General features: G+C 48.0%; 1 protein-coding gene across 16 annotated transcripts in view; it reads left to right on the top strand.

Moving 5' to 3' along the window:
* EIF4G3 (eukaryotic translation initiation factor 4 gamma 3) overlaps window positions 1-25,866 on the top strand; it is a 143,588-nt gene that overhangs the window by 15,780 nt on the left and 101,942 nt on the right. For 2 of the 16 annotated variants that reach the window (XM_038160034.1, XM_038160035.1), the window contains exon 1: window positions 22,856-24,523. The exons of the other annotated variants lie outside the window; for them this stretch is intronic. The gene's annotated coding sequence lies outside the window, so the exon portion shown is untranslated. Of the gene's footprint in view, window positions 1-22,855; window positions 24,524-25,866 lie in introns of those variants that run through there. 16 annotated transcript variants of the gene reach the window in all.

Here is a 25,866-nt window from a genome sequence, read left to right on the forward strand (position 1 = left end):
TCTCTGTACCCAAAACACGCGTCACCCTTTTTGCAGTTTACCACTCAGTGAAAGCAAGGAACATAAAGCCAGGAGACCTCTACAGATGATGCTTTGAAGAGGTTCATTTGGTTAACACGTTTTGCCTGTATTGCTTGTCCCTTTAAGCCTGTTCATGCCTGGAGTGTTGGCTGCAATGCTTGTACTGAAAGCAGGAAAGCCCAACAGTTGGGATTTAAATCCACCTGCTCAGTGGCAACTACACTTGGAGCTCTTCTAGTGGCCCTAAGAACCTTAATGGGGTTTTTGTGTGTCTTTTTTAAGTCTTAATTTTGTTCCACATAAATTTTCAGATATAAGCAGCATCTTGGAGTTCTCCTGTACAATGCAGCATATTTGAGAACTGTTTTTTTTTTCCCTTGGTTGTTATATTAACTTTTATCATAGATTGATTTTAAATGCTGGTGTTTCATAATTGCATCTCAAAACTTGTGTTATCTGGACTGTACAGAGCAGAATTAAGTAGAACAATGCATCTTGCTTTATCTGGAAACAGGGTGTACTTTGCCACACATTATTGATGTTCTCTTATCTACGGTGCAAACACTAAAGCTTTGGAGTAAGGAGTTGTTATTTAATGCTGTGTGGTGCATGTTGTGATTTGAAATATAAATAAGTACAACTGACTCTCTGGGTTTGTTCTCAATGACCAGCACAGCAGCTCTACCTTAGGAAGATGAAAAGGAATTTCCTATTTATATCCCATCGCTGTTCACCATGCCAGAGTTGCCAGTGGAAGCCCCAGTCATTGCCAATTAGCAATAGGTGTTTTAGGGATTTTTGTTCTCTATTTCCATATTTCTTTAGACTTTGGTGTCAGGCTTGTGTATTGTAGCAGCTGCTGCCTTCACGGGAGTTTTGAGTGCAGAAAGAATTACCTGATTTCATGCCAGATCATCATGGAATATCCTGAGTTTGAAGGGCCTCACAAAGATCATCAAGTCCAACTCCTGGCCCTGCACAAGACTACCACAGAAATCACTTTCTTTTCCGCCCCAAGGAAAACTTTCTATTTTTTTTTCTCTGCTTTTTATTCTTTCTCACCTTTGAGGGTGTTCTGATAATTGGATTTGAGAGTATTGGACCTGACCAAAAAAAAGGGCAAAATAGAAGATGTAATGCAAGAGCAGCTGTAAATTCCCACTTCTGCAGCAGCCGCGGGTCCACGGCTGTTCACTGTGTAAGGGACTTGGTTTGTCAGTTCTTCTTCCCCTTTTTACAAGCTGCCTACTCTATATTGCCATTCCCCACCTGTGAGGAAACAAAGGAGGCAAAAAATGTTCCTGCAGTGGAGGAGGAGAGAGTGGCAGGAGTGTGTGTGTGAGTGTGAGCGTGTGTGTGTCTGAAATGCCTCTTTGTGCTGCCAGGGCTGTGTTTGGGTAAGTCTCCAAGCTTGGTCCCTCTGAGTGGAGTGGATTTCCCCTCTGGATGCCTGAAGAACAGTAACTTTTTTTTGCACAGCTGGCTGTTTTATTGAGATCTTCCTTCATTTTCCAGTGAAGCAACAGATCAACACCTTTAAAAGATCTTTATCTCAATGGTGAAGAGCAGTAGTCTTTTCTGTATTGAAAAATCCTGAAGGGTGCGAGCTGTGGCCCGTGTGAATGGGCTGTCAATCAGTTTAATTAAAACTCTGGTTTGGCGGGGTTTTCCTCCTTTTTTAGTTCAGCTTCAACACAGGCAGAAGAGAGTTTTTATCTTTACAAGCTATTCTTGCAGAAGTTGTTCCTGTGATTGCAATTAAGAAACCCTAGTGTTTTAGGCAAAAATAAATCATCTTGCTTCTTTGTATAAAGAAATATCTTGCCCCTTGGCCATCTCCAAAAATAGATGTGGAGTCCCTGAAAGTGAAGTGTTCAAATGCAGCATATGGATTAGCTCATGGGGTGCTGCAAAAGGACAGGATTTAGCCAGCTTTGTCTTTTGTGTGGTTATCCCAAGACAGGCTGCTGAAGGGAAATGGAGCCAGTTTCCTTAGAGCCAGTTTGTGTGTCCTGTGTGTGGAGCATGCAGGAACTCCCTGGTTAGGGCAGGATGAGCCTGGTGTGGAGAGATGGATAAATATTAAAGCAGTGGAAATAGACACTTTGTTGGTTTCGTTCACTTAAACGTTCTTTTTGAACATGGGTGACTCCCTGCAGAAATCTCCTCCTAGAGTCTGTGTTTGGGTCAAACCCTTGGCTCTGCTGAGGCACACAGGGTTCAAACTTTGCTTTTTGCTCAGAGGCTGCCATGTGCAGCAAGAGCCCATTTTGGGAGAGAAGAGGAGCAGCCCAGCATGAATTCATGGCTTTGGGTTTTTACAGTAGAGTATTTGTGTTCCTTGGGACATGTGGACCACAGAAAGGTCCATGATGACCACATCTTCCACCACATGGAAGATCTTGCCTCGTGGACCTTCCTGGTGCTGGCAGCTGTGTGGCCGAGGTGAGGAGTGTGTGTATCCTTCTTTCAACATCTGTGAGGAGAAACATGCCCAGCAAGCATCAGACTCTTGAAGGTAGTGCTCACCTTTATCACTCTGCATTTCAGACTGGTGGTCGCATGTGTCCATGTTTAAATGGGACACCAGTACCAACTGGGACCCTCCCTCCTCCTTTGATCATTTCTAGATATTTTGGTTTGCTGTTGAACTCTGCTGAGTTTTATGGCAGCACTAAGAAAAGGAGGAAGGGGGTGTTAGTTCTGTTTGGTGGAGTCAATACTGAATGTGTTTTCTCTTGAACTGTGAAAGGCCAGGTGCTTTTGGCATGATGGGGATGATGCTGAAACGAGGAGCAGGTCTGTAAATGTAAAGGACTCGGACAAGGAACACAAACATTTCCTCAGTCCCAGGAGTGGAACAATAGCTCATTGTTGGGAGGAAGGGATTGCAGAAAAGCCAGCAGACTCAGAAACAGGGGGTTATTTTCTATAGCTTTCTATTTATATTGCACTTGGAGGCTTTTTGGGGACTAGATGTCCAGTTCCTGGAGTGTGTGTCCCTTGGTGGAGGAAGGTTGGGTGCGAGCAGAGCGTGTCCTCAGCGGGCATTTGTTGTGCACGGTGCCGGGGTTGCGGGCGCTTGGAGCGCTGCTCTGTGTCCACGCGATTCCCTGCTCTGCCTGGCAGCCTGGCAGCTGAGGAGACGTCCCCTAAAGAGACAGGACTCTTCTTCCTCCCACCCTCACTTTCTTTCTGCTGCCTATGGGCCGCTGAATGGGTTTGCATTGACCAGAGAGACAAAGGAGCCTTTCAGGCTCCGGCTTTGGCCGCAGCCAGCGCGCTCTGGGCTTTTGTTAATGCGCTCAGTCCCCCCTTTCTCTCCGGGCAGCCTCACGCTCATTGTTAATGCAGCTCCGGAGCAGCACTGATAGTTCTGAATTCATTTTGTTTGCTCAGTTTGCAGGAAAAGTTGCAGAAAGCTGCAGAGAAAACACGTTGCCTCTTAGACTCTCCACAGAGTATTTTCTTTCGTGCTTTTCGCAGGGAAAAGTGGATTGTGTAAACAGATCCTGACAAATCCGTGCCGGAGCGGAGCGTGGCGGGGCAGCGGCAGCGCCTGCGTGCGCGGAGCCCGGCGCCTCGTTCTAGGGCCTGGGAACACTAACTGGCTTTCCCCCACCCTGCTGGATTAGGCTCCATGTTGTCCTGTTTAATTTTGTTACTGCATTAGGCAGCTGAAGACGTAAGCACTCTCTGAAACAGCTGCTCTGCTAAGTGGCGGTGCCGAGTCGGGAAGTGCCGTGCAACAGTTGGGAACTTGCTCGGCATCACCCCAGACTGACTCTGTTGTGTGAGGGGGCTGTGATTTTAGTGGCTTTAAGGCTTGAAGATCCATAGTCTTAAATAAATTTAACCAACCTCAGATAGATACAGCCACATGGGGATGGAAGGTGGGAGAATCTCCTCGGTCAGCATTTCCTACCAGCGCAGAGAGAAGACCAAAAGCAAAGCTACTTTTCCAATTCCATGTTAATAAACCTGAAAGGTGCTGGTGGGTGCTCTCTAATCGCTGTGAGACATCACTGTGGAATTAATTCCTGGAAATAAACTGTTAGGAAGCAGCTGATGGAGAGGACTGGTGCGTAGCAGGCATGCAAAAATAAATCTAAATGCTACTGGGGGTGAGGATGGAGGGAGAATGGTTATTTCTCCTTAAGGTGAGCAGGTTTTGGAGGGGTTGTGCCCCAAAATCAAATGCGCTGTTGGGTGAAACAAACTGGGAGAACGGGACAGGGATGAGTTTGATTGTGCAAGTCAGGTAGTGTCAGCAGTTGAGAGATGACCACAAAGGCTGTTGCAGGACTCAAAGCAGCCCAGTGAAGCTGTTTTTTCTAGAAATAGTTGGGGTTCTGGTATTCTGCACCAATTTTTAATAGCATGTAAAGCTGTGTCGTCTTTGGTTCCTATTGCCCTGACTGGAACACGAATTGTGGAGCAGGGAGAAGTGAGGCTGGATCTCTGCACCTTTTAAAGGACAGCAGAACCCTCTGTACTGAATATGTGACAAACAGGGAGAAAACCAGCGCTCAGACTCATGGAGGGGCCTGAGTGAGTCACGGAGGAAATCCTTGTCAAGAGAGCATGACTGATTTTTTTTCTTCACCCAATGGAGAATGGCTTAAACTTTTCAATAGATGGCTGCTGAGCATACACTTTCAAGCTGGAAAAAGTAACCCCAGACACGACTGCTTATCACTCCCCTCAGCCAGCTCGTTCCTTGCCCATTGAAAGTACCTGTCCTTGCGTGCACTTATTTTTAAGAACTTGAAGTCTTGAAGATCCAGAGTCTTAAATAAATTAAACCTGCTTAGATAGATACAGCAACATGGAGATGGAAGGTGGGAGAAACCCCTAAGTTGGTGTTCCTTTGCCACCTGTCTGGAGGGATGTGGATCTGTCTGATTGCAGTGTACTCCATCCTGGAGTGAACTTCCCTGGGTCCCTGGAAGTGTCCAAGGCCAGGTGGGACAGGACCTGGAGCAACCTGGGACAGTGGAAGCTGTCCCTGCCCACAGCAGGGGGTGGAACGGGATGAGCTTTAAGAGCCCTTCCAGCCCACCCCGTTCTGGGATTCTGTGACCAAAAAAGACACTAATATTTCGTTAATTACTCAGAAGGGATTATTTATCCAGAAACAACTTCACAACGGGTCGACCACGCAATGCAAACACTCCTCATGCCTTGGTAAGCATTGTCTTAATTCTGTTATTCTTGTCAGAAGGCCTGGTTCTAGTTTTTTGGGGGCTTTTTAGCTTTGGAAGTCAGTGCCTGGGGTAAAATCCCTGTGTGGCAGTGGAGCCCAATAGGGGGAGTGTGAACTTTAGCTAAAGCCTTGCCTGAATTCCTTCCAGTTCCCTGTATGAAGGATGGGCCTCACCACATGTCCAGAAGGCTAATAAATGCAGGGGCTTGTAAATCAAAAGGGAAATGAATCTGAAGCCCTTGGGGCCTTTACTTTGCTTAAAAAGTGTGAGATGTGTCCATGAGACGACACTCAAATTGTCCTTTCTTATAAGTTTATTTAAAATTTATGCCCAAACTTACCCAACAAAGTGAAAATAAGTTGTGTCCTTGGCATCTTCAGTGAGTAAAACACTTCTTGGTTCAGTGGTAGAGGGTTTAGACCTCGGGACTGGACCAAATGAGCTGGATTTTGGCACACGTAGCCCTAACTGAAGCAAGGAATGCTCTTCTAATGCCCCTACCCCCAAAGCCACCCAAACCACAGCGTGTTTCAGCATCACCTGTGGCACAGATCCACCCGATGGCTTTGTTCCGGCTGCTGAAATGCAGGTTTTCAGATCTCAGTTTTCTTTCTTGGGAGGAAATCTGCTACCTTCCTTTGCAAGTCTTTCAGGAAGGTTTCTTCTAATGAAAACCTTGGGTTTAGCAGCCCTGGTGTTGGCTTTGACCTTGGGTGCCCTTTTTACTGCTCATCTTTTCCTGTCTTTGATGTTGGAGTGCTGCATATTTGTGGTGATTTCCACAGGCATGTGCTGTGCTCAGACAGACATGGCTGCACTTCCAGACTTAAAACACCAGTGCTCAGCCTCAGTTTGATTAGGTTCAAGTAAAGAGTGATTTTTGTAATGCAGAACCATCAGCCTGGAACTCTTAAATCAGCTAATTAATTACAGCAGGAGCGTTGTCAGAGTGCAGAGGTGGGAAGCAGCTCTGGGGTGACTGGGAGGGGACTGATGCAGCTGAGTTAGGAGGGGTCTTGACCACGCTTGTGTGATGCTTGATCCTCTGAGCTATATGAGTTTGTCCCTCCGTCAGCCATGGCAAGGCACAGTCCCTGTTTTAGTCCCTTAAGCCTTTGCTGTCCAGAAACACAAAATCCCATTGCATGTCTGTGACAGTGGCTTAGCTGGCCTGGCAGACACGCCCGCCGAGGCCCCGGCACGGAAGAACCCGGCGTATTCGGTGTGTCTGTTAGACTGGGGGGGCAAGGAAACCACCACGGGAGCTGGGGCAGTGGTCCCTTTCCAGTATGGGCCGATCTTGGAGAAAGCTTTTCTGTTTCCCTGACATGGAATGCAGGAGATGAGTCAGACTGTGACAAGAGGAGCTGCTCCTTTGTTTTACTGTGGGGCTAGTCCTGAGAGCGGCTGCATTCACACTGCTGGTCTTTGGAGGAATTGGATCAACTTTTTTTTTTTTTTTTTGGGTCCTTCCATTCTCTTCCTTAACTTCCTTTCCCTTCAGTGAGTTTTCAGCTGCAGCTCTTGTACTAGGCAATAAGTACTAACCTGCTTTTTCACACCCTCTTACGAATTGTCACAGTATTTTCATGCACGTGGATCTGTTTACATTGTTGTTTTTTTTTTTCCTCTGAAAGTCTGAACATCATTGGGAATAGGTACCTGGAGATTCTGTGGGGATACAGATGATTTGTCATGACTTCATACCAAAATCAGTGCAGGGAGTGGGGTAGGGCACCACAATTCAGATGCTTAAGGAATATCTGACAATGCTGTTTGCTCATTTTACTAAGTAGTTACTGGATTTCAAAATCTTTTGGGGGGATGAGAACCCCAAATTTCTTTTTTTTTTTCTTGTCAAGTGCCATAAATATCTATTTCTTATGCTCTACCATCACCCACATCTCTCCAAAGAAAGAGCGAGTCAGCTGTGCCTGCTCAATGGAGGTATTGAAGAGCCTGAGTCCGCCGGGTCAGGAGTGCTTCATTCAGCGCTGCGAGGCCCCAGGCCATGAGGGGAAGGCAGCATCCCGCTGGGCTCTCCTGCCCCTGGGGATGAGCAGAGAGTCATTAGTGCTGCTAGTTACTCACCCTGCAAAGTGTGTAAGTGCCAGGCTCAGAGCTGAGACTTTTAATTCAGGCAACAAAGCATTGCCACGTTCCATGGGATTGCTCCCAAATCCATGTACACGCCTCATCCTTGGAGGCTGAGCAGTGTTAAAAATCATCAGGCTGCAGAAGTGGGTGGAATGCAGTGGCTTCTGGTTTGGGTTGGAAGGGCCCTTAAAGCTCATCCTACGGGCAGGGACATCTTCCACTATCCCAGGCTGCTCCAAGCCCACCCATCCTGGCCTTGGACACCTCCAGGGATGGGGCAGCCACAGCTGCTCTGGGCAACCTGAGCCAGGGCCTCCCCACCCTCACAGGGAAGGATTTCTCCGTATCCCATCTAACCCTGTCCTCTGGAAGTGTGGAGCCATTCTCCCTTGTCCTGGCACTCCAAAGTATTGTCCAACTCCCACTTGTCCCTTCACCGAAGTTCCTTAGGGCAGGATGTGAAGGCTGTCTTGGGGATTCTCTACTCCAGAGTGGAGGCTGGAGTGAGCTGGATGGAGCAGGGGCAGTGTTCAAACCGGCCTTGGTTGTTGCTTGGTTCATGATGAAGGATGAGAGAGGGTAGGAACTGCACTGTAAGGGGAACGAACCAAATGCTCGCTCAGCTTGGCTTTCAAACCTTGTTTCTCACTGTTCTTGCTGTGGCCGTTTTGGGAAGTTCTGAAATGCCTTGTTCCTCCTGGTCCACCTCCAGGAGGTTCCAGAGGAGACGTCCCTGTGCTTGCAAAAATTGTGAAATAGTGTCTGGAAGATGCTGTTGGTCTCTGTGCTTCAGAGGTCAGCTGGGAATAGGGGAGACAGGTGCTCCAGGGCTGCATGGAAGCTCCAGGTGGGACCTTGGCTCCCGTGTGGACCAGCTGGGCTCGGAGGCAGGCACATCACAGCTGTTACTCGTGGACCGGTTCTGATGCTCTTTCAGACTAAACAGAAACTCTGTTCTGGAGTCAAGTGCTCTTCCTCTGACAGCCAGAGCCAAGGCGGTTAATGCCACTGAAGGAAAAAATGCAATGATGATGATGATGATGATTATTAACCCTTGCTCATATGGGAGTCCCTGTCCTTCTGCAGCAGGAGCATGAGAGACCCAGGAGCTGGGAGAACATATGAAAGCTGATTGTTCAGTGTTGATTTCAGCAGCTCCTTACAAAGTAGCAGATCAGGCCAAGTAACATAAAATGAAAATAATCAAAGTGGCAATCAGTTTATCCATAATAAAGTTAATTCCACACTATTTCATAGGAGCTGCGTGGTGAAATTGTAACTTTTTTTGCTTGAACACTGTTCTGTGCCTCAGTGTTTCCTTCTGCCCCTGGCCACTGGCCCCCGCTCTGTGCCTGCCATGCAGTAAACGGCCTCGTGTGGGTGTTTCCATAGCTCAGCTCATCTCAGGTTCCCAACACCGCTCAGAGGGTCCTGAAAAGTGCTCAGAGTTTTCCACTCAAGAGCCCCTGCTTTCCTGGATGTGTACCAGCTCTTCTGTTAAGGAAACGGGAGAGGATGAAGCCTGTAGCGTGTGTTTGAATGGGATGAGGCTTTCCTCAGGTAGAGGGTTTTTTAACCCTGGAAGCAACAATAACAGTCACAGCTTCACTACCCCAATCCCTTCAGTTAGGAGGAGATTCCTGAAGGATTCTTTTTCAGTACTCCTTTCTGTGTCATAACAGGGAATTTATTCTTCAGTAAATAGCAGAAGGTAACTCCCTGCTGTCTGTGGGATCATGCATGGCTTGCTTTGGGATTTGCCATGGTACATATCAGCAGTGTTTATACATGTTGGCTTTTCCTTGGGTGCCATGGCAGCAGCTCACCTCACCTCACCTGACCTGTGGCAGAGATGGTCCTTAAAGCAGTGCTGTGTGGGCTTTTCCCCTCTGCCCTACAGGCCATGGTGTGCTTCCCGCCGCCGCAGGGCTCTGTCACCGCAAGGTACAGAGCAGGATTACATTTACACACCAGGCTGAGCAAGTTCTCCTGCTGGAGAACAGCCTTCTCTGTCCTTTATCTGTGCACAGATCCTCACTTGCCCTCCCTAAAGCTTTTTGATTTCTTTTTTTACAAAAGGCCTTGTGTCAGGTCACCATGGTGGTTCAGGAGCATCTCTGGGCACGTTGGGTGTGGGTCAACCCAAATGGAAGTGTTCACTTCAACAGCCAGAGGAAAAAGCCTTTTTATGTAGCCAAGGCTGGGTACTTCAGGCTATAGCAAGTGTGATTAAATGAATTGGAATTCAAGATGTGGAGCTCCTGCTGGGGATTTCCAGTTGGGTTTCCCCTTCAAGAGCACCGTTGGTTATATCGGAACAGGGGAAAGATTAATAACCCACGGGATGAAAGGGAAAGAAGTGTGTTATGTAAAAGTAAGGATGGCTGATGAAATAGCTGACCTTGCAAAATGCTTTCTCTTGGCTGTGTGCTCTTAAATATGGAGGAACACATTACAGGATGTGGATGCAATCACTTGGTTATATTTAAAATATGGAGAGGCAGCATGCTTAATATTCCACTTAACTGGAGAAGCAACTTCTCAAGCAAACTCTGATCCATGACCCTAAGAAACCTCACTCAAATCCACAGGTAGTGTGTGTGGTTTATAAAAATTTGGAAATTTACTTATGTAAATCTTGAAGTCACACGTGTATTTACTATAAATGATTCTATCATTGTATTGTTAATTAATAAATTTAGTGAATGTGTGTGAGAAGTTGTGAACAGGTCAGCACACTTTAATTAATGGGGATTGTCTCTGAAGAGCTCTGTGGGTTAGCTGGGCTTGGATGCTTTGGAATTTTACAGCATCTGTTTTCTCTTTTTCTGAAAGGAAAACTCACTTATCCTTCAGTTTTGCAAACTCCTTGTTTACAAGTCCTTAAAAATTCATTTTTTAAGTAAACAAACTCAGCCAAAGAGACACCAAAGTGCTTTAGATTAAATGTGAATTTGCCTGGCTTTGAGGGAGTTAGATTTTGGGGGCTTTTCTGCATTCTGATAATTTGTTGCTAAAAATGTGATGATTTTGGGGGATTGGAATATTCAGGGGTGCAGGTCTGACTGTGCCCATACTCGGCACCCATTGCAGGAAATGTCAGCTGATGTTACATAACAGGTACAGAATTGCACATCAATCCAAGGATATGGGTAGTGAAACTTCTGCTGGCAGAACTGGGGCAAAAATGCTGCAGGTATTCGTGATTAGCCCCTATTTGATTTTTTAAAAGAAATATTAGGTTTTAATCACAGGGGGAAAAGTCATAAATCCATCCCTTTTATTGGTTATAATGCAAATATACAGGTAGGACTTTGTCCAAACTCGGATGCAAACCTTATAAATATTCCTGAATTGCTCTTCCTGTACAATATTTAAGGAATACACTTCAGCAATGTCTGGGGAAATGGAAAGTTGCTTTACTGGTAGCAGCAGCATAACTGCACTGGAAATGGGGGGGGTACTGGGCTGCTGTGTGATCCAGAGAAGCTTTTCCTGCCTTGGAAAATCAGGGCTGTGTTTGTGCTGCCCAGGTGAGCGCTGACCTCGGATACTCCTGGCTTACGTTAAAGCCACTCGGTTGCGTAAGTGGTTCTTACACCTCAGTTCTTGTGCCATCAAATGACACTGTTTGCCCAGGAAAATCTTAGTGACCTTGGCATTTGCTGGGAAAAGAGAGGAGCGTGAGGAGTGAGATGACTCAGGAGAAACGGGAAGGGCGGGATACTTTTCATCTTGAAGCATTATGGAGGATTACAGTGAGAGCTCTTTATGCTGATAGGGATGTGATAACTGTTGGAAAAGCCAGACGTGGTGCTTCGGGCATCCAGGAAGATTGTTTTCAGTTAAATCTGCTTAAAAATCTACATTGCTCTGTATTTTTTGCTGTGCGGTATGGGGATTCTTTAATTGTTCCTGAATTTAAGAGGCTTTAATATCTCCAATAGAATAGGCATAAACCTTCCACCTCCAGCATGGAGATTTCCAGTGATGCTGTAAATATCTGTGTGCCTGACCCCTCTAGTGATGCATACAGTTTCTTGACGAACGCCCCAGAATGCTTCCTGCTGATCTTTGTCCCTGTTCCTCCTGTGGCTCTGTGAGGGAGCTCCTGGTGTAAGTGCCCCTGTCCTGGCAGCTTTCCTGATGGCTGCCCCTGTGTTAGTGCTGGTCAGCTGCTCCTTGGGATCCCGGCCTCAGAGCTGGCTCCCACCTCGAGGGATCCCCTCAGCTAAGGGAGGCATAGGCCCAGTGTCCCAGATAACAGCGCCGCTTCATCAGTTTAGAGCAGAGTGCAGCCAGTTGCACAAGCTGCTGCTAAATTGCTCTTTCTCAAGCTGTGCCAGAAAACTTCCTGCACTGAAGTAGCACGGGCTGGAAACTCCTTCCTTAATAAGCAGTTTGTCCTCTAATACCATTGGCATTGCTTCCTCTGAGGACCTTCATATGAAATTAACACAAAAAAGAGGAAGCTGGCTGAGTAGCAGCCACATATATCTGGTATTATGGGATATTTTAAAAACTCTGATCCCTTGGTCACTTTTATTTTATAGGTAGATTATATATGGACTTATGTTGAACTCGAGCTTGGGAGCAGACACAGGTTTGGTGGTATGGACATTCAGCAGCTTCTGGGCATAATTCTTGTATGGAGGAAGGCTAAATGACAATTGTCTCCTGGTTTCCTTGTACAGGGATGAGGGAGGGCTTCAGCCTTCTGTCTCAAGTTCCATTAGGCTAAAACCTTCGTGAATTTTTGCTGAAGAACTTTATAGTTAAGCACAAGTGGTCACCTCCTCCCTCCCCTCCTTTCTGCTTTGAAGTCTTCAGATGGCTGGAGGGAACTGCCTACATGGAGACAAGTGCCCTGTAGCTCCTCGTGCCAGCTGGGGATGCCCCATATCTTGAATTACAAGACCTTCAAGCATAGATTTCCGTGGTAGATTCCTTGACTTTACTTTTTTCCAGTGTTGACTGTTTTTTCTTGTCATGTCCATTGAAAAGATTCCCTGGGTGTAAATTAGAGCTCAGCGCTCCATTTAGTGTCACTTCCTATAAATACTGTTCCCACCAGAGCCCTAAGAGGCGGGAGCTGGGATCAATCATGAGCTCCATGTCTGTGAGTTCTCCTCGCTCCCTGTTCCCAGTGCTGGTGATCTCCTTCCCCACAGTGCTTAATCCCTAAACCAGAGAAAGGAGCAATTTAAAGCCCCTCGCCTGGCAGATGATGTGGAATTGCAGCCTGAACCCTGCAGAAATTTGTCTTCCCTCGGAATTCTCCCTTCCAAACCCCCTCGTGTGTTACAGTCATCACTTGGCTCATACTGCACTGCTGTTTGGTCAGGGGGCTGTGGAGGGATGGATCCCAAATATCCATGGCAGCTTGGCTTGTGACCGTAGCATTCAGTTGATGTTTTTAAACAATACTGGGGCATTTGCAGGGGTGGAGCTGCAGGATTTGGACCCGTTCCACAGAACGGGATGGGGTTGTGCACTGCTGGCCACGGCTCCAGAGGGAAGGGTGCCCTTCCCAAAGTGTCCTTCCAGAGGAGGCAAGAGCTGACACGTTCAAGGTGGTATGTAAAGCATCTGAAAGCTTCCATGTGCTAATGAACTAATGGCACTGAAAGGAACTGCTCATTAAAGAATTAGAGGACTTCAAATCAGGTGGTAGCATAGAGAACAATCTCAGTGTTGAAGGGAAGCAGTGGGATATTTGTACTCAGATAAAGTGTTGCTTTCCCTATGTCCTTATTTTTGATTTGGTAAATCCATGACGAGTTTTGTGTCCTGTCTTGAGGCCTGAATTGCCTCGAGGCTCAAGTGGTCCTTGTGGTGTCTGTGTTGGTTCTCGCTCATTTGCTCTGCACCACTTCCCTTCACCTAGACCCCATCCCTCAGGAGTAAGCCACATCCTACCGAGATTCACCTCCCTGCCATCTCACGTGAAGGACTAAAATAATCCTGGAGAATCACAGGGCTCCTTGTGACTCCAGCTGCTGTGAACATGCCCGTTGCTTCACTTCCTTTCCCATAGATTCAAAATCTACTTTGGCCCCTCAGGGCGGTCTCCTGGCTCTGACAGGACTGTAGTGGAGGTGTGGAAACGCAGGAGAAGGGAAGAAGGGAAGAGCTGGTGTGTAGGAAGAGCCTGGTGTGTAGCCATACCCAGTCCCTCCATTGGAATGCAAAGGAGGCAAAGCCACAGAGCAGGACAGGGAGCTCTGCCTGGCTGAGAAAGGCACCAGCCTCTGGTTCACAGTGTGGCTTTTGGGATGTTCTGGGGGTGCTTTCATGGATGTGGTTTCATGTTGGGATTGGAGATGTCCCTCTGAGCTGCAGTGGGAAGGGTGGATCTGCCTTTGCTGACTGGGCTGTCTGCACCCTGGTCTCAGATGTGATGATCATGTGAGCGTTTGGTGATTTAAATCAGCTCACACAATCCGTGGAAAACTTCACCCAGCCAAGGAAAAAAAATAGTTTTCTTTTGAATCACCAGGCTGAGCTGGTTCACCAAGAAATCTTGTGATCCTTAGTCCTTTCTGAGGAACATTATTCCTTGCTGAGGGAGCTGGCAGAAGCTGTGGGTGCCAGTGTATGGTGGTGTGGTAGGTTTAGGATCCCATGGAAGCTGACCTGTGGCAGCCCAGTGCCTGTGGCAGGGGCAGGGGAAGCACTGTGCCCTCAGGGAGCCATGCCTTGGTTTTCTTCCCTTTTCCCAGGGACATTGGGGCTACCCCATGACCTGGAATTATTCCCCCTTGCCCCTTTAATTAACAGTGCTCCAGAAGGTTTCTAAACAACGCTCCATGGAGGTGGAGAGTGCAAGGGGAAGATCAGCTTTTAGACCTACAGCTAGCAGCACCTTTGAAGTCTCTGTTTCTTTCCCTACCTGGCCACCCAGGCATGGATGGATGGAAGAATTGCAGGATGGAGGACTTGGGCTTTCCCCAGCTTTTTCTGGTTCTGATCCAGGATTGTCCCTTGTGTTTTGAAAGCATGAGCTGTGCAATGTAAGAGCCATGTAAAATAGTAACAGACACTGACTTCAGTCACTTGCACAATAAATTATTATTATTGTTGTTGTTATTAGAATTAATATTATTTATTACATTCATTTTACTTGAGTAGACAGATGAGAATTTTTTGTGTTGGAAGGGCAGCAGGGTGAGGTGGTGTTGTAGAGATAGGCAGTCTGTTGGCTGACACTAAAAGGGATTTTTTTTTTGTCATGGCTACAAAATAAGTATTTCGGTGGCAGGGGAGCTTCAGAGCTTTGTCTCATTTCAGGGAATAGCAGGGGTGCAATAGTTGCATAAAAATCTTCTGATTAAAAGAAGCAGCTGAGCTATTTAGGCTTGTGAACTGCCACTAAAACACTAATTATTTTGGGATGTGGGAATGTCTGGAAGAGCTTCTTCATCAGGAATCATGAAAGTTTCTCCTGTTTAAATCAAGTTCATGGGTTATATAGAAGCCCAGAATAGTTTGGGCTGGGAGGGACCGTAAATCTCATCCAGTGCCACCCCCTGCCACAGGCAGGGACACCTTCCACTGTCCCAGGTTGCTCCAAGCCCAGTCTGGAGCAGCTGAGCCAGGAACTGCTGCCCCTCTGGCATTTTCTATAGGAGACCTCCTGCCTCTGTGAGAATGTGCAGATGTTTGGGTTGTCTCAGAGCACAGAAAGTGATTTAGCAGCTGCTGCCAACTATGAGAATAATTTTAGAAGAAATGTCACTGTCTCTGGTCAGCTGAAAGCCTGCTACTTACTCAGTTTGGATGATTTTAACATTTGTATCTGCATTTGCAACCTTCAGATTGTTCATTGCTATTGTGGTCAAGTCTGGTCAGCCCCTAGGGGATGGTGTACCAAGGATGGCTTGGTGGCTCTTCTGTAATTGGGAAGGGCAAAACTAAAAGCTGCTGGTTATTACCTTTAGCTTACTGAGGTCTTTTTATCCCTTGTGCTTCCAGATGAGTAAGCTGCTGCTTTCGGAGTGGGTTGTGCTCCTAGAAGAGATGCACATGGGTGTGGGGAACAGCATCTTCAAAAACCCCCTTGTGGCCTCAAGTCAGAGCATTGCTTGGGTGGATACGTAGTTATGGTATAGCACAGCACTGCCTCAGCTCGTTCCTGAGGATGTGTACCTGCTCCTCCTTCTCCAGTCCCATCAAACCTCCGTCCTCTGATTAAGCCCTCCCAGACTTGCCTGATTTGTGAAGCTGGTGGTCCTCATGCTGTCAGTTTGGGTAGTGAAGGTTTAGACTGTTACCATCTCCTATGGGAATCACAGAATCACCAGGTTGGAAGAGACCTTAAAATCATTGAGTCCAACCCAGCCCTAACACCTCAACTAAACCCTGGCACCCAGTGCCACATGCAGGCTTTGTTAAACACACCCAGGGATGGTGACTCCACCACCTCCCCAGGCAGGCCATTCCAGTACTTTATCACTCTTTCTGTAAAAAAACTGTTCCTAATATCCAGCCTATATTTCCCTTGATGCAGCTTGAGACTGTGACCTCTGGTTCTGTCAGTGCTGCCTGGAGAAAGAGCCCAACCCCAGCTGGCTACAGCCACCTTTCAGGGAGTTGTAGAGAGTGATGAGGTCACCCTTGAGTCTCCTTTTCTCCAGGCTGAACACCCCCAGCTCCCTCAGTGGTTCCTCACAGGGTTTGTGTTCCCAGCCCCTCTCCAGCCTCGTTGCCTCCTCTGGATGTGCTCAAGCACCCCAACGTCCTTCCCAAACTGAGGGGCCACAACTGGACATAGTAAAGAAAATGATTTCTCAAGGAGGATCTGCTTGGTTCTCATTTGGGAGTGCAAAAAATCACTGGAAAGACATTTGATTCAGCAGTTTAGTTTTCCTAGAGAGAAGGAGGCTCAGGGGCAACCTTCTGGCTCCCCAGAACTCCCTGATGGGAGGGTGCAGCTGGGGGGGTCAGACTCCGTTCCCAGCCGACAAAGAAGAGGATGAGAGGAAACCAGGGGAGGTTCAGGTTGCATACTGGGAAAATCTCTTTGCTGAAAGGGTGGTCAGGCACTGGCACAGGCTGCTCAGTCCAGTGGTGGAGTCCTCAGTTCTGGAAGCGTTCAAAGAATGTGTGGATGTGGCACTTGGGGACATGGTTAATGGTGAACACGGCAGTGCTGGGTTAATGGATGGACTCTGTGTTCTTGGGGGACTCTTCCAACCTTAATGATTCCATGATTCTGATGTTTAGGACCACTAGGTTATGTTCAGATCTGCCTCAGCAGCTTCCTCTGGGGTTACTGCATCCCCACAGTCCTGTGCAAGGATGTGCTTAGGCAATCTACACCTGGAGCATTTTATGGGGCAGCCTTCCCCTGGGTGACAGCTTAATCCTCCATCTCCTCTCGGTCCCTGCCTGCAGGATCCTGCCCTTTGGATTACACCTTCCTGACAGTAATTTTCCTCTGATGCCACCTGACAGCTTCTAGGTGCCATGGGTGCCCAGCCTTGCCCTCAGGAGCCTTGGGAGCAGAGGCTTGTCTGTTCCCTCATTTCTGCTAGGAGCTGCCTAGGGATAGGTCTGAGAGCGTCCAGCTGCTGCAGTTGCTTTCTTTCCCAATCAGCTCATCCCCTGAAAGGAAGCAAGGGCTGGATTTGGAGTTTTAAAAGGCAGAATGAAAGGTTTGAGAGGAGAGACTGAGTAACAGGAAGTTGCTGTGTCATAAGGAGGGAAGAGCTTAAAATTTCATCAGGAACTAGAGTGATAAGGATAACTGTAGGGATAAGGAGTTATGGGTTCAAACTGAAAGAGGAGAAATTCAGGTTAGATAAATATAAGAAATTCCACATGTGAGGGTGGCATGGCCCAGGCACAGTTTGTTGTGGCTGCCCCTGGATCCCTGGAAGTGTCCAGGGCTAGGTTGGATGGAGCTTGGAACAACCTGGGATAGTGGAAGGTGTCCCCTGCCCATGGCAGACAGTGAAACTGGATGATCTTTAAGGTCCCTTCCAACCCAAGCAATTCCATGATTTCCTTTCCCATTGTCCTGCTGTTTTGGAAACCTCAGTGGTTTCTTGACCCACACGCCTTCAAGACAGCCGGAAATGGGTTCTCCAAGAATGTCATCCCAACTTTGGTAGCAGGGTGACAAAGACCTTACCTAGGGCATGTTGGATGGGATTTATTCCCACACATGGCTGGTGCCTGGGAACTTGCAGCTCCTCTGAAACAACAATGGAGAAATGCAGGTTTTCTTTCCCTGCTTTGTATGCCTGTGAATCACCTGTAAAGGTGCATTTACACATTGTAGGATCCTTACAAACACACCCTGACTGCTCTGACTCTGTGTTTGGATCACTTGGTGCTTGTTTTGAGAAGTAAGGAAATGATGTCTTGGTGTAGACATTAAGATGACAAACAAAAATCCAGGTTTGCCTTTAATATATGGATGTAAAAAGCAGCAGCACCAAAATCCTTCATTCCCATGCCTTGGCTCTCTCCTTGGGCAGAAAGCAAAGAAAAGCTTAATCATTGCTGAGAGCAGCACGGCTCCAGCAGAGATCCATAGTCATTTCATGGAACTTTAGGAAGTATTTAGCCCTATATCACATAGCATGAGCCCAACTTCCTGGCATTGCCCTGGCTGGGACTTTAGGGCTGGTTTTGGGGCCAGGCTGTTCTGAGCTGGCTGGGTGTGCATGCTGCTGGTGTAACACAGCTCTGCTTCCAATTTATTGGGTGCATTTTGGAGTTCAGGCCTCATCTGGAATATCTCCATGGGATGTTGGCCCACCATAGTCTTCTGTAACTTAGAGATGATTCTCCAGAATTCAGCTGGAGTCTCCAGAGCTCACCTTGTTGAGTCTTTTTCCCCCAACTTAATATTTTGGGCTCTTTATAAGGTGCCTGTGCTGGGGTTGTGGCTAGAGATCCGTGAGGAATCACTCGGAGCAGCAGGGTCTGTTGGAAGACAAATAGGGCTGCTCCAGGCTCCTGAGCATTGCCTGTTTTCTGCAGCCTAATGGGAGTTTCAATTAACATGGACAAGTACAATCATAAATAACCCTCCTAAAATTAATGGCATTTTAAGGCTTCATTGGCACATTCCCCGTGATGCTGTTGCCTCTCCGTGGCAATGCCGTGATTTCCAGCTGAAGGGAGCTGATGAGATGCATTGACTTTTTCATTTCTTACAAGAGTCCATATATTTTGAGAATAAAATGTGAATTGAAGGATATGGAAGTGGCTGGTGTTTTATGGAGGAAAGAGGACAAGTCAGTTGGTGAGAAGTTGTCTGTAGCTGAGCAAGGCTCTGCTGGCACGTCGCTCACCTTGTTACCTGAGCTGGCACAGGCACGACCCAGGGAGGCTCCGTGGCTTTATTTTGGTGATTACCAATATTTCACAGCTGGGTTGAAACCTGGATTTCTGGGAGCGTTGAAAATACACCTCAAAGTTCAGAGTTACAGAAATATTCTGTGTGTCGCCTCCAGACCGTCCCCCACCCACCAACACCCGCCTCAAGGAGAATCCCAGCAGGATTAGCAGGGCTCAGACACAGTTTCTTCTACCCCGAACAACCTCTCCAGGTCTCAGCTGAAAATAGCCAGTTTGCCTCCATGCTGAGGTTGCAGTGGAGGGAGACAGAGACGAACTGACAAAATCAGGTTGCCCTTAGAAACACATTTGTATCGGGCGGAAGAATTGATTGGGGTTTTGTGCCGTCGGCTCGCGCGTGGGTATTGCCAGCCCCGGGAGGAGACGCGCGGGGTGAGCCGAGGTCTGGGGTGATTTACTGCGGGTGAGCTGTCTCAGTGCTGGGTAATTTAGAGATGCAAAACTGAGCCTGGAAGTAATGAGCTCTGGCTAATTAGGTGCTTGTCTGCAGGTGGAACTATTGCAGCTGGTGCTCCCAATATTGCTGGTTTGTGTCTGAAAGCATCGTGGAATCACTGGGATGCTGGGAATACATATAATTTGCAACAAAGGGATTTTTTTTCTGTTACCTTCCCCCTAGCCCGAGGCTTTCCGTTGGCATTCCCATTTGGCTTGACTGTGAGATTATCACACTTGGACCAAAGATGGAAGGGAAGGGATGAGGGGAAAGGGGCTTTTTACACAGGCAGATACTGACAGGACAAAAGGGAATGGCTTCCCACTGCCAGATGGGATACTGGGCAGAAACTCTTCCTTGTGAGCGTGGGCAGACCCTGGCACAGGGTGCCCAGAACAGCTGTGGCTGCTTCATCCCTGGATGTGTCCAAGGCCAGGCTGGACGGGGCTTGGAAGTGACCTGGGATAGTGAGAGGTATCCTGTGGCAGGGGTGGGGCTGGGTGAGCCGTGAGGACCCTCAGAGCCTGAACCAGTCTGGGATCCTGGGCTGTTTTGCGGAATGGATATTTAAAGGGATGTGAGTTGGAGGATTTGGAGACGTGCTCGGGTACAAACAGGACGTGCACCGTGGCTGTGGCTGCTCAGACAGAAGGGCTGGGGATGTGCCAGGTGGGCTCTGCCCCTGACCTGGGCCGCGCAGTCGGACGTGCCAACGCCCGCATCCGCAGATTCCGAAACGTGGCGGGACTCCCGGAGGGAGAGGAGCAGCAATCTGAGCAGCAGCAGGATGCTGGGGGCAGGAGAGGGACAGCACGTTGTTCAGTGAGCAGATGAAGGTCACATTTTCCTTTCAAGCTGCAGTTTTTGGCCCTGGAAAGCTTTTCTGACAGGCGTTGAGGTTCATGGGGATTTGTGTGCCCCTTCTCTTTGGAGAGCTCTCCTGTTCCCATTCAGCTCCGTGCATTGTGTGGCAGGCAGCAGGGAAAGGCAGTGTTTGGGATTATTTGGAACCTGATGCTGAGATTAATGATACATAATTAGGTAAAGAGCTCAAGTTGTATTTTGAGGCAAGTTTTGTTATGAGGAGAGTGTTCATTTAGAGCATGGAATAAGCTGGGCTAAGCAGGGAAAGCCTCACTGTAACATTTGGATCCAGACAGCTTGGGGAGGATGATTTAATGAGGAGCACTTAATGCAGAGGGATGAACAGGATGATAACTTCCAGTTATCATCTCAGAGTTCAGTTGGGGAGCAAGGAACGAGTCCTGCAGTCAAGGATTTTGAACAAGGCAATAAAGGAGTGGTGAAACATCAACAATATTTATGTAAGTGCATTTCTGGTACAAAAGGAGAAGATAAATACCTTATTTAAGGTTTTGTTCCAAGTATAAAATAGCCCATAAACAGGAATTTAAAGAGAGTTCAGTGATGCAGTTTAATACACAAAACACATGAAGGATTAAAGAGGTTGTTTGTACAAACACTTCATTGATCCACTTAAAATTTATATGTCTGATAAATGGCAGTTGGGCTGTGAACATTGACTACACATGTGGCACCAAGGAGCTTTATACTGGGCCATAAAATGTTGAAACAAGCTTAATAATGGCTTTTGCCATCGGATCCTTCTGGGGATAAGTAGTTCTGGAAAGTGGCAGACCCTGAAGGTTTGCATCTCTTGACAGAGATGATGTACTGCTCTATTAAAAATCTCGATACTTTTAAACCATGAACCCCGTTTTTGCCACTTTACAAACACTTTTTATTGCGTTCCTTTGTTTTTAAAACCTTTGACTTGCCAGAAATAGTCCTTAGATCAGAATTAATTATTGGTGTAAAGCTGCCATGGGCTTTTAAGGAATTCCTCACCTGCAGCTCTTAACCGTGACCATATTCCCGAGCGCTCATGCCAGCAGAAAGCTGTACTTGTTTTTCCCTGGTATAGTAACAAGAAACACCAAACACTGAAACGCCAGTGCCCCACTGGAGCTTGACCTGTGGTATAGTCAGGGCTCTCAGAATTGTGCTTTGTTTTGACATCCCATCACATTGTGCAAGAGCAGTTGCATCCAGCTGAGAAAACGGAAATCAAAGCACTCTTTTCATACAGAGAGGCCACCTCATTCCTTAAGACTCAGCCAAAAGGCCTGATCCCCTTGTTGGGAATCCAGTAGCGAAAAAAATCCTGAACAGACAAAAAACCCCACCCAAACACATCCTAAAATAAAACGTGAGCTCTGCAAGGAAGGGAGATGGGATATGTCGTAGGATGGAAGCAGGGAATGGTTAGGGAGGGTCAGCATTTTATTAGGTGGGGTTTTCAAATGTTTTCCGAAGTCCTTGAGTTATGTTGGTCTTGATTTTTGTAATATTAATTATCTCTCATCTGTTATGAGCAAGAGCAGCTCAGCTGTGAAGGGTCAGGGTGCTGGAGTCCTGTAAGAGCTGAAAACGTGGAGGTGACGGGGGAACAGGGGAAATCAGCATGGGCCTCTATAATAAGGGGCTGGATTCTGCAGATACACAGGAGGATTGAATTATGGTCACCCAGGCAACATCAACCCTGCCTTTCCCTAAGCTTGGAGTTACTTGCTTTGTAACCTGAATTTTATTTTTCCTTGGAAGAAGTCAGTTTGGTCGTCACATTTCAGCATGGAGAGATGATGACACTGATCTTATATATTTTAATTTTTCCCAGGTAGTGTGTCACTTGGTGGATTTGCCTTCAGATTTTGTTGTTGTTTTGTCTTCTAAAGGCTGTAATTTGCTTTGCCAGCATTCCTTCCTCGGGCTTCTGAAACGTGATCTGTCAAAAGAGGGATTGATTTTGAAGGGAAAATTGATTGCTGAAGTAGTTTCTAAGTAAAGGAGTTTGTGGTGCTACATTTGGGAGTAGCAAGATGAAAGCTGAGGGGAAACAAGCTGCAAAATTTCCTGCTGAGGAGTTTGTGCTGAGATTTAATTCTTCTGATAGGGAGCACTGATGCTTTCTGAGCTCCTCATTCATTGCCGTGCAGCTTTCCAAACCACTCTGTGCTATGGGGGAGTTCATCTTTCTCCCTTACCCTTTCCTTTATGAGCTCGGCTTGATTATTATCCCCTGTCAGCTTGCTGAGATGCTGCCTCCCATCCCTGTTCCTCGTGGCACGGCACAGAGGTCGGGGAAGCAGCGAGATGGCAGTGGGGTTGCAGTGCTCGGGTACCAAACCCCACGGAGCTCCCCCCGTGCTGCCTCTTTAAGAGCTCAGGCTGTGCCTGCGCGGGGATGGGCAGGAAGAGCTCCGGAGCCAGCCCGGCGTGGCACGGGTGGGATGTGGCTGCGAGGGGATGGGGATGTGGCTGTGAGGGGATGTAGCCATGGCTTCGCTGATGGATGCGGGGAGAGGACACGGCGCTGAGCTGGCTCACGGCCAGAGCTCTCTGGGTTCTCCCTGACAGAGCTCTCCAGGATCTCACTGCCGGAGCTCCCTGGATCTCCCTGGCCAAGCTCTCCGGCATCTCCCTGACAGGGCTCTCTGGGATCTCCCTGGATGAGCTCTCTGGGATCTTCCTGGCAGAGCTCTCCGTGATCTCCCTGACAGAGCTCTCTGGGATCTCACTGCCGGAGCTCTCTGGGATCTCACTGCCGGAGCTCTCTGGGATCTCACTGCCGGAGCTCTCCGGGATCTCCCTGGCAGAGCTCTCCCGGATCTCACTGGCAGAGCTCTCCGGGATCTCACTGGCAGAGCTCTCCGGGATCTCACTGGCAGAGCTCCCTGGATCTCACTGCCGGAGCTCTCTGGGATCTCCCTGACAGAGCTCCCTGGATCTCACTGCTGGAGCTCCCTGCCAGGTAGGACTGAGCGCGCCGTACAAAAGGCTTGGCCCTGCAAGTGGAGGATGGTGGAGCTGGGAAGGATGGGGTGATGCCAGGGAAGTTCCAGCTGCTGTGACTGGCAGAGCTTTTCCCTTTGAACCTTTTCAGAGCCTTGTGTTACCCAGCTGGATCAATGAAGTGTTGCTGCTGTTGGGATGTTCACCTCCTGCATTTTAATTGTATGGTGAATAGAGAAGAGGCTGCAGAGGAGAAACACACTCCTGGAAAGCTCCCTGCCATCACATTCGTGCATGCTTGGGTTTTATAGATTCCTTGCTCCAAAAAGCTGAAAGAAATGCTCAAATTTGATGTGGTTTCTTGCCCTTCTGTAACATTGCTTGATGGTTTTTCCATGGGATTTTTAATGCACAGTTTCGGTACAAGTGGGGATATGTGTGGGGATTACATAACCCTGGGGAAGTCAGCGGGAGACTGGCTCCATTTCTGGGCAGGGATGAAAATCAGGAGTTCTGGAATTGTTTTGTGTAAGGTGTTTGCATAGGTGCCTGTGAGTACCGTGGGTGTTTTTATTCCTGGGAAGAGGCGCTTCCTCGGAGCTGTGAGCTGGAAGGGGAGGAGAGGTCAGTGGTGCTTGGGGTAAAATGGTTGCTAGTTGCTGAAATGAGCTTAGGTGAAAAGCACCATTCGAGGGAAAATGAATCCATTTTGGGAGAAAATGGAATAATGTTCTCTCTGTCTTCCTGCAATCTCAGTGGAGCAGAGAAAGCTGTACGAATTCCTGCTGGAAGGGCTGGTTTTGGTGTGTTTCCAGGTCTGTAACAGCACACAGAAATCTCGCAGAATCACAGTTCTGTAGTATGATTGGAACAAGCAGAGAAATGTGATAGAAGGAGGAGATTTCTGCAAGGAATTCCTGCTGACTGTCATTTCACTCAGCATTTGGCAGTGTCACTGATTACTCCAGCAGCTCCAGACTGGATTTTTTTTCCTTAATCGCTTTACAGAGAAGTCACAAATTCCCCTTTCCTCCGAGTGCGGCCATGGCTGTCTAATTAACAGAGATCCTCCTCTTTTTAGGGAGATTTTTCATTTCCAGAAAAATTCTGTGTGGTTTCCAGCCGGCATTCCTTCTCCCACTGGGTCTGTAATAGCTCCCGAAATTCCCCAGCTTGTAATCACTGCTGCAGCCAGATGGGGACTAGGTGGAGCACCCATTGCATCTGTGCCTGCATTTATGAATCTGCCAGAAGTATCTCACTTAGGTGAGATTTTAGATATATATATTTCATGAGTTAATGAGCCCTGAACAGCGACGAGGAGAATCCAGCGCTGGTACTGGCAGGGCTGCCATCCTTCTCCCAGATCCTGGCGTGATGCTGATGGAGCAGGGAGAGCTCTGAGGAGTCATTCAGCCTGACACGAGCAAAGCAGAAGCTGCAGTTCCACTTTACCCGCTGATGGTGCTTTAAGAGGTTCTTCTTGATTTAACAGGGTCTCCTTGCTCCTGCTTTTCTGCTTCATTGCTCTCCTCGTCTTTTCTCCCTGTGGAAGGAGCTGTGAAAACTGTGTGAGGTTTGGATTTTCTTTGCTTTTTCTCCACTCCCTCTCCCTTCCCACCCTCCTGGATGATTTTGGAGCATAGTTGCCCAAATCAGTGATGTGGGTGGCAGGATATAGGGGAGGAAGAGGGAGGGCGCGGGATGCTCCTGGATTGGATCTCAGCACGGCTGGGTAGTACCACAGAAGAGCTGCCTGAATCACTCAGGGCACGCTGGTGTTCCTGGCTGTGGTGAATCCAGCGCTGCAGCGAGGCAGGGCTGGCTGGACTCTCCCTCCTGCACTTGCCTGGCTGTGCTGGGGCAGCCTGAGGGCAGCAGTCCCGAGGCTTGTGTTGCATTTTGGGATGTGCGGCCCCAGTGGCACCAAAATCTGTGTGTGAGAGCAGATGAGTGAGTGCCCTGGGGGTGGTGTGGGTGTGGGTGTGGATGTGCATGTGGCTGGAATGATGCTGCTGGATGAGGTTCTGCTTCCCACCTGCCTGCCCTGACCCGTTCACCTCCCTTGGTGGAGCATCCATGCTGTCACTTAACCCTTTCCCAGAAGAGTCTCACCAGCACAAGTCGTGATGAACTTTGCGGTCACCCTGGCTCGCTTCTCCCCCAGTAACAGCAGCTGTTATCCCAGGACAGGCTCCTTTGGCACGTGGAAGGAGAGGGAAGGTGGTGATTTCCACCAGGGAGCAGGAACAAGCTCCAAGAGACTTGGTGGGAAGCAAGAGCCTTTCCACTTGCACAGCTCCTTTCAGGGAAGCTGGAATCTCTCCACTAGTCCAGCTCCTCTCAGGGAAGCAGGAGCCTTTCCACTTGCCCAACTTCTTGCAGAGAGTCAGTCTGTGGATGCCACAAGTTAGATGTTGGAAATAATCACTTTCTCCAACCATTATTTCATTAAGGCCTACTGGAATTTGAGGCATTTTATTCCTATCTGTCTTGTGTCCAGGTCAAATCCTTTTGCAAAAAGGGCTTAAAAGGTTTCTTCTGGATCTGATGAGAATCGTCCCTTCCTAGGAGTGATCTTAAACAGTGACTCCAAACTCTGCAAATCCATCTAAACTGCTCCTTCCTTCAGGCAGCTCTTCCTGGGTGCAAAAAGAGTGGTTGCTCTGCTCAAAGGAGATTATTTCCTCCTGACTTATATAAGTTCTAAAATAAGAAAATAAATCCCAACCTTGTCAGAGATGAAGCCGTTTTTCCAAACTCAGGAATGATCCCTTTTGAAGCAGCGATTGCTTCAATGAATTGTCAGGAGTGCCTGGAGAAGGGAAATCTCAGCTGTGACACAAGGGGGGCAGCTCCATCCCGGGCCTTGGGCTGTCATCCCCGTCATAGGGACGTTCTGGGGGAGAGGGAGTGGTG

This window comes from Motacilla alba, chromosome 21 (assembly GCF_015832195.1).
Source record: "Motacilla alba alba isolate MOTALB_02 chromosome 21, Motacilla_alba_V1.0_pri, whole genome shotgun sequence".
NCBI lineage: Eukaryota > Metazoa > Chordata > Aves > Passeriformes > Motacillidae > Motacilla > Motacilla alba.